This window comes from Triticum aestivum, chromosome 5D (genome assembly GCF_018294505.1).
Source record: "Triticum aestivum cultivar Chinese Spring chromosome 5D, IWGSC CS RefSeq v2.1, whole genome shotgun sequence".
Taxonomy (NCBI): Eukaryota; Viridiplantae; Streptophyta; class Magnoliopsida; order Poales; family Poaceae; genus Triticum; species Triticum aestivum.
The window spans coordinates 93,909,293-93,919,091 of record NC_057808.1 but is presented as its reverse complement, the minus strand read 5'-3'; positions in this window follow the sequence as shown (position 1 = coordinate 93,919,091).

The following is a 9,799-nucleotide window of genomic DNA, read 5'->3' as shown; positions in this document are numbered from 1 at the left end:
CACTACTAACAATTTTTTTCTTTTTTCCAAAAATACTAATGGCGCACCGGGGCACAGTGCGCCATTACTAGTTTTAACTAGTAATGGCGCACCAGTCACCCCGTGCGCCACTACTATCATTTTTTGTTTTTTGTTTGCAAAACTACTAATGGCGCACCGCCAGCTGGTGCGCCATTAGTAACCAGGGTTACTAATGGCACATTTGTGGGTGGTGCGCCATTAGTAACCTGGGACCAGCTAGATATTTTGGACAGCCACCTACACACTCACTTTCCCCACTTCATTCTCTCCACCTCCTCCTCCAAGCTTGTCTCGGCTGCCTCCTCCTCCTCACCTCATTTGCACCATAGATTCATCCAAATTAAGTGGTTAAATTACCTTTTTTTGATAGGTAAGTAAGGGGAAAGCTTTCTTTATGTTGTAGATCTACTTTTTTCTCCCTCCAACAACGTGCACATGCACTTTTTATGGCCTAGCTAGATCTATGTATGTTTGTGGTGTTGCATATATGTTTGTGTTTGCAGGTACCGGTATTTGAAATGTGATAGTTGCCAATATTTTGGCGGAATGTTGATTCATTTCCGTTTCGGCGAGAATTTTGGCACTATGCATTCTTTTTGGTCCTATTTTTAGGCAAAGTCATGCCAAATTTTTTCTTGGTTCTAAAATATCGTTTTGCTCTACCCCGCAGGCGACCATGGTCCGCACGATGACCGAAGGCATCGTGAATAGGTTTTTGAGCTCCGCGAAGGCCGAGATGCTTCAAAAGAACGAGACGGAGATAAGATGTCCGTGTCGAAGATGCAAGCTGAGGAGCCTTATGGACCCGGATTCCGTACAGGTGCGGGACCACCTGCTCTTGCGTGGTTTCATGGATGGCTATCGGTGGCAAGGTGATGAAGATGATTATGAAGTCGTCCATGCGGGCCGGTCAAGAAATGAGGAAGGGCAGCAAGACAACCGCGGCGAGGGCGGGCGAGAAGACGAAGAATCTCCAGGACATGATCACGAAGTAGATGCAGTACACAGTCATCATGTAGAAGATGCCGGACATGATGATGAGGAAGATGCCGGAGCAGACGAAGGGCATGATCATGAAGATGAAGATGCCGGAGCAGACGACGATGGACCGTCGATGGGCTGGGTGCAGGACCCTCATATTCAAGAGCTGCTTCTCAAGCAGACAGATAACGCAAGAGCTGCCGCCCGAGAGAAAGCCAAGCTGGATCAACTGGAGATAGACGCGGTTACTCCATTGTATGAAGGATGCAGGCCCGAGGATACCCGCCTTCATGGCTCTGGAGATGAAGGTAAAACACAAAATGACCGACGCATGCTTCGACGAGAACATGTCATTCTGGCACGAACGTCTTCCCAAGGGGAACAAGTGCCCGACCAGTTTCGAGGAGGCGAAGAAAATCGTGTGTCCTCTGGATTTACCGCACGTGAAATACCATGTGTGCATGAACAATTGCATCATTTATCGGGACGAGCACGCACAGATGGCAGCCAACCGAAGAGGCAACGGAAGGACCGGCACCCGAACATGCTCGGCACCGTCAAGGAGGAATTTACTGAAGTGAACTGCGACGGGGATCCAACGACGCCCAAAGAATTAGTCAAGGGGTACTCGGTTCAGCTCGGGTGCATTCTCCGGAGCACCGTCTCGATCAACACCGAGAACCTAAGGCATAAGGACCGAGGGAATTTGCACAACCTCCTCTTCACGAAGCTGCACGAACGATACAAGTTCCCCGCTGACTTTGCAAACACACGCCTCTCAGGGAATAAAGTGAACAGTGCCGCCCTCACGAAGATGAGCACGGCCCTGTCTACTTGGAGAAGCGCGGTGAAGAGAATGATTAACAAAGGTGATAGTTATGAGAAGATCAAGGCAAAAAATCCTTCGATCGGCGAAGATGACTACAAGGAGTTCAAGATCAAGTGCGAGAGCGGCGCATCCGAGGAATCAAGTCAGTGGGGGAAAGAGATGCGGGACTTGAACTTAGGGGTCCACAAACTCGGTCTCGGCGGTTACAGAGTGACGGAACCTATATGGGACAAGGAGGACGCGGAGCGTGCCGAGCAAGGCCTACCGCCTCGCTTCGAGAAATACCGTGAGAAGCAGACCAGGAACTATGTCAGGGCCCGGTACAAGGAGGACCCGGTAACAAAGGAGCTTACCACGGATCCGAAGACCAAGGCGCTTGAGCATGTTCTGGTAAGGAATACACCCCCGCGTAATTAGCTCCATATGGTTGCATTGTAATTAATGAAGCCAAATTTCTAAATGGTTCACATTCCTTTCGCAGGAGACTGAAAGCTGTAGCGCGGGGTCGTCTTAGAGCTTCCCTTGGGACAACACTCTAAATAGGGCGTTGAACATAATGAAAAACAAGGATAAGCTCAGTAAGCCGTCGTCAGCTGGTCGTGTGGCCGGCAAAGGCTTGTCCACAAAATGGTCGTCATACTATAACGCTGGTGGGCGAAAGGAGAAAAAGACCAGCTCGGAAAGCCAGTCGCGCGAGGTTCAAGAACTCAAGGCACAAGTGGCGTGGATTCCGGAGATTGTCCAAGAGCAAGTGCAACAACAACTGGGAACGACGCTCACCGCCATTGTGCCTAACTTGATTCAGGGGCTGCAGACGTGGATTGCGGGCGGCCAACAGGGGCCGCCTCCGGTTCCCAGCTTCACGGCCAGCAACTCGCACAACGCGCAGGCGGCGCCATTGGTGTCTCCGGCGGAGGCGGTATTGGTGTCTCCGGCGCCGGCACGGGCATTGGAGCTTAATGCACCCGGGTGTACGCCGGCCGGCACCTCGGCAGCAAGCGGCCCCTCCGTCAGTTGCGCGCCCGCCGTTGGCGGTGCCTCGACATTAGCTGAGCTCGACGCCATCACGGTAACTAAGCCTCTCGGCCAATGACTTCATCTCCTTGCCTTTGACTGGGCATCCCTGACGCCCTACATGTTTTCGTAGGGCACCGCCGACGTTCCATGCACTCTCCTACACTTCATGGGCGGCGAGTTGATCGATGTCGCCAAGGGCAGAATCGTTCAACCGGGCAACCCCGTGTTCCACGGTAATCTGATGCCACCCACCGTGTATAGGGTTGAACTGGTTCAGGTGCTGCCAGGCTGCGACGAGTTGTTACCTCCGATTCGACCCACTGGGGCCGACGAAGATGATGTGATGACCCTCAGTGCCTGCGTAAGCTGGCCCCTGCTTTGGCCGAAGAGCCAGATTCGTTTGGGGGCGGGGGACACCACCCCACAGACAACACCGCCAGTCGTGCCGGCGCCAAGCCATGGCAAGACCGCCGCAACGCTACCGGACATGCCGGACATCCCTATGGCACAGGATCCGGACATGCATATGGCACAGGATCCGGATGACGACGACAACGACGAAGGTACATTTACCAACGTCGACAAGTACTTTGCCGAACATGGGTACGGTGACGAATTCTTCGGGCCTCCTTCTCAAGAACCCAACCCTGAAAAAGACGACCGCGATCCAGCTGGTACCGCGGAGAAACCCAAGTGCAACAGGCGTCGTCTGGCGTTCAGTTCTCAGGAGACGCCTCCAGCTACCGCCTTCACCGAGCCTCAGATAGCCGAGGTGCGGAATATTATCAGCCCCAACACACTCAAGAAGGCGGTCTCTGAGCAGAACTCGATCCCATTACAGCAGATGAGGAAGAAGGGACGGAAACGAAAGAATAACAAGGGCGGTGCGAGCCAGCCGGCACCGAGTACGATCCGTGCTCAGGACGGGCCACCTTCACCTAAGGATATCTCGAGGAGGGTGCATGTGGCGGGTAGGCTGATGCTACCGACTAATCTGCTCAATGCTGCAACCGGTGCTATGCGGAGTCTGCATGACAGTGTTCTTTCTTTGGAGAAGCGGCGTCTCTCTGAGAATGATGTGGCATACCCGGTTTTCGTGGCCAAGGTGCCAGAGGGCAAGGGCTTTGTGGATAGCGCCATCGGGGGTACGATCGTCCTGCGGTTTGATGACATCTTCGCTATGTTTAACCTTCATCCGCTGCACTACACCTTCGTTCGGCTATTTTCGCTGAGTATGGAGATGCGGATCATTAGAGACAAGACCCCGGACATCGTGATAGTCGACCCCTTCTACATGCGTGCCAAGATCTTGGGCAGCGCTGCGGACCGGCAAGTCGCGAGTTCATACCTCGAAGGCGTCATTCTGGCAAACCCAGATAAGGATAACTTCCTCGTGCCTTAATTTCCCGAGTAAGTCATCCCCTCACCGCCCTGTAACATATGATTTCTTAGATTTTGATCGTTCTTTTTTTTAACATTCCGTGTTTTGTGCAGTGACACACATTGCACACTCATCCTCTTAAGCCCGAAATATTCCATGGCCACGTATTTCGACCCGGACCGTCAGTCGAAGAAAGACTACACAAATATCAAGAAAGTTCTTGATGATGTTCTCCCCGGCTACGCCAGATCTGGAGGCACCTTCAGCAGGCCAGTTCGTAGGTACGGCAAGCACATCTTCACCAACAATACGACGTTCCCCTGCGTCAAGCAGCCGCCTGGCGGTCAGAAGGATGCCTACTACGCCCTCCATCACATGCGGGCGATCGTACGGGACCATAATCACCTTCTGCTACCAAATAATATCAAAGATTGGCCCGCACGCTTGTCGGCAATCCAGGACGCGGACATCAGACAAGAATTCTTTCGCATCCAGTCGGAGTTTGCGGAAATCATCCATCAAGATGTCCTTCGTACCTCGGGGCAGTTCTATCTCAGACATCAACCGTCCAACAGTGAGATAGAAACAACGCTACAAATGCAGGCTGACAACGCCCGCAATTTCATGACCATCACGAAAGACGGCGGCTTCATCCACGCTTCGGTCCCTGAGTCCAGTCGAAAGTAGTGATGCTATGTAGTTCTGAAATGTCGATTGGCTCATGTTGTAATATTAAACTTTAATGAACTTGTATGTCTCTTTGGTTTGGACAGTCGTTCAACTTATATGTAATCGATGCTATTTATTAGTAGGACCATGAATCGTGCTATTAATGTGTTGCTTTTCTCTTCCGATCCTTTTGTTGCATACTTATATTGCTACTAACGTTTTGTTTGGCTAGTGCATAGAGATGCCATCGTATGTCGTGTACAAGGGTAAGGTTCCCGGAGTCTACGACGACTGGGAGGAGTGTCGAAGACAGGTTCACCGTTTCAGCGGTAACAGTTACAAAGGGTACACCACTAGGGCGGAGGCGGAAGCTAGATACGCGCGCTATCTAGTGGGAGAGAGGAGGGAGCGGAGGAGGAACCGGATGAAGGCCAGTTTCATCGCGATGATGCTAATCGTGATGACCGCAGCTCTCTTCTATGTGATGGTAGTTTAGATGATCGATATCGACTTGTAATGTGAAGACAAATTCGCTACTCGCGGTTTCGAGACTTGTAATTTTCTAACTTTGTTTGGTCTTTTGAATTCGGAGACTAATATGATGAATTGTATTCGGAGACTAATCTTCTATTGTATTCGATAACTCCATACTAGTGGCGCACCACCCAGCACTTTAGTGGCGCGCTGCAAAATGCACACTAGTGGCGCATCACCAACCAGTGCGCCATTAGTAAGCCAGAGCACATGGTTAAATATGGCCCCCTGGGAGGCATACTAATGGCGCACCGTATGGTATACTAATGGCGCACTACCTGGTGCGCCATTAGTAAAAAAAATCTAATGGCGTGATGCTAGTGGCGCACCTGTAGTGCGCCATTAGTAGGCAAAACAGGTGCGCCACTAGCAGGCCTTTTCCTAGTGGTGTGACGTAGGGTCCAAGTCCTCTGGATCACGTTTGTTCCGAAAATCACGTTCCCGAATGTTTCATTCCGTTTGGACTCCGTTTGATATTCTTTTTCTGCGAAACTCTGAAATAGGCAAAAAAACAGCAATTTGGGCTGGGCCTCCGGTTAATAGGTTAGTCCCAAAAATAATATAAAAGTGTATAGCAAAGCCCATTAATCATCCAAAACAGAATATAATATAGCATGAAGCAGTCAAAAATTATAGATACGTTGGAGACGTATCAAGCATCCCCAAGCTTAATTCCTGCTCGTCCTCGAGTAGGTAAATGATAAAAACAGAACTTTTGAAGCGGAATGCTACTTGGCATAATTTTTGAACGTAACCCTCTTAATTGTGGTATGAATATTCAGATCTGAAGGATTCAAGATAAAAGTTTAATGTTGACATAAAAGCAATGATACTTCAAGCATACTAACTAAGCAATTATGTCTTCTCAAAATAACATGGCCAAAGAAAGTTCATCCCTACAAAATCATATAGTTTAGTCATGCTCCATCTTCGTTACACAAGAATGCTCTCATCATGCACAACCCCGATGACAAGCCAAGCAATTGTTTCATACTTTAGTAATCTCAAACTTTTTCAACCTTCACGCAATACATGAGCGTGAGCCATGGATATAGCACTATGGGTGGAATAGAATATAATGATGGGGGTTATGTGGAGCAGACAAAAAAGGAGAAAGTCTCACATCAACGCGGCTAATCAACGGGCTATGGAGATGCCCATCGATTGATGTTAATGCAAGGAGTAGGGATTTCCATGCAACGGATGCACTAGAGCTATAAATGCATGAAAGCTCAACAAAAGAAACTAAGTGGGTGTGCATCCAACTTGCTTGCTCATGAAGACCTAGGGCATTTGAGGAAGCCCATTGTTGGAATATACAAGCCAAGTTCTATAATGAAAAATTCCCACTAGTATATGAAAGTGACAAAACAAGAGACTCTCTATCATGGTGCTACTTCGAAGCACAAGTGTGGAAAAAAAGGATAGTAGCATTGTCCCTTTTTATTTTCTTTTTTTGGGCCTTCTTTTTTATTTGGCCTTTCTTTTTTTGGGGGGGGGGGCAATGCTCTATGAATGATGATCATTACACTTCTATTTATTTACAACTCAATGATTACAACTCGATACTAGAACAAAGTATGACTCTATATGAATGCCTCCGGCGGTATACTGGGATAGCAATGAATCAAGAGTGACATGTATGAAAAATTATGAACGGTGGCTTTGCCACAAATACGATGTCAACTACATGATCATGCAAAGCAATATGACAATGATGAACGTGTCATGATAAATGGAACGGTGGAAAGTTTCATGGCAATATATCTCATAATGGCTATGGAAATGCCATAATAGGTAGGTATGGTGGCTGTTTTGAGGAAGATATAAGGAGGTTTATGTGTGAAAGAGCGTATCATATCACGGGGTTTGGATGCACCGGCGAAGTTTGCACCAACTCTCAATGTGAGAAAGGGCAATGCACGGTACCAAAGAGGCTAGCAATGATGGAAGGGTAAGAGTGCGTATAATCCATGGACTCAACATTAGTCATAAAGAACTCACATACTTATTGCAAAAATCTACAAGTCATCAAAAACCAAGCACTACGCGCATGCTCCTAGGGGGATAGATTGGTAGGAAAAGACCATCGCTCGTCCCCGACCGCCACTCATAAGGAAGACAATCAAAGAACACCTCATGTTTCAAATTTGTTACATAACGTTTACCATACGTGCATGCTACGGGACTTGCAAACTTCAACACAAGTATTTCTCAATTTCACAACTAATCAACTAGCACAACTTTACTATCACTACCTCCATATCTCAAAACAATCATCAATCATCAAACTTCTCTTAGTATTCAGCACACTCATAAGAAAGTTTTTTACTAGTCTTGAATACTTAGCATATTAGGATTAATTTTCCTACTTAAGCAAATTACCATGATGTTTAAGACTCTCAAAATAATATAAGTGAAGCATGATAGAATAATAGTTTCTATAAAATAAATCCACCGCCGTGCTCTAAAAGATATAAGTGAAGCACTAGAGCAAAAACTATATAGCTCAAAAGATATAAGTGAAGCGCATAGAGTATTCTAATAAATTCCGAATCATGTGTGTTTCTCTCAAAAGGTGTGTACAGCAAAGATGATTGTGGTAAACTAAAAAGCAAAGACTCAAATCATACAAGACGCTCCAAGCAAAACACTTATCATGTGGTGAATAAAAATATAGCTTCAAGTAAAGTTACCGATGGAAGTAGACGAAAGACGGGATGCCTTCCGGGGCATCCCCAAGCTTTGGATTTTTGGTGTCCTTAGATTATCTTGGGGTGCCATGGGCATCCCCAAGCTTAGGCTCTTGCCACTCCTTGTTGCATAATCCATCAAATCTTTTACCCAAAACTTGAAAACTTCACAACACAAAACTTAACAGAAAATCTCGTGAGCTCCGTTAGCGAAAGAAAACAAAACACCACTTAAAGGTACTGTAATGAACTCATTATTTATTTATATTGGTGTTAAACCTACTGTATTCCAACTTCTCTATGGTTTATAAACTATTTTACTAGCCATAGATTCATCAAAATAAGCAAACAACACACGAAAAACAGAATCTGTCAAAAACAGAACAGTATGTAGTAATCTGTAACTAACGCAAACTTCTGGAACTCAAAAAATTCAGCCAAAATAGGAAGACCTAGAAAATTTGTTTATTGATCAGCAGAAATTGGAATCAATATTTTATCACGTTCTGGTGATTTTTAACAATTATTTTCGTGAACAGAAAGTTTCTGGAATCTTCAGCAAGATCAAATAATTATCATCCAAGAAGATCATATAGGTTTAACTTGGCACAAACACTAATTAAAACATAAAAACAAATCTAACCAGAGGCTAGATCAAAGTTTTATTCCTAAACAGAAGCAAAAAGCAAAAAACTAAAAATAAAATTGGGTTGCCTCCCAACAAGCGCTATCGTTTAACGCCCCTAGCTAGGCATTGATAATTTCGATGATGCTCACATGAAAGACAAGAATTGAAGCACAAAGAGAGCATCATAAAACACGTGACAAACACATCTAAGTCTAACATACTTCCTATGCATAGGCATCTTATAAGCAAACAAATTTGCAAGGCAAGCAAAAACTAGCATATGCAAGGAAGAAGAAAGTGACGATAGCAATCTCAACATAACGAGAGGTAATATTTCGGACTTAAATATTTTGCCATACGTAAATATTGTTATCATATGGTGAGATTGCATATGCTAGTTTTTATCATATCTCTCGTTATGTTGAGATTGCTATCGTCACTTTCTTCTTCCTTGCATATGCTAGTTTTTGTTTGCCTTGCAAATTTGTTTGCTTATAAGATGCCTATGCATAGGAAGTATGTTAGACTTAGATGTGTTTGTCACGTGTTTTATGATGCTCTCTTTGTGCTTCAATTCTTGTCTTTCATGTGAGCATCATCGAAATTATCAATGCCTAGCTAGGGGCGTTAAACGATAGCGCTTGTTGGGAGGCAACCCAATTTTATTTTCTAGTTTTTTTGATTTTTGCTTCTGTTTAGGAATAAATATTTGATCTAGCCTCTGGTTAGATTTGTTTTTATGTTTTAATTAGTGTTTGTGCCAAGTTTAACCTATAGGATCTTCTTGGATGATAGTTATTTGATCTTGCTGAAAATTCCAGAAACTTTCTGTTCACGAAAACAATTGTTAAAAATCACCAGAACGTGATAAAATATTTATTCCAATTGCAGAAGATCAATAAACAAATTGTCTAGGTTGTCCTATTTTGGTAGATTTTTTGGAGTACCAGAAGTTTGCGTTAGTTACAGATTACTACGGACTGTTCTGTTTTTGACAGATTCTGTTTTTCGTGTGTTGTTTGCTTATTTTGATGAATCTATGTCTA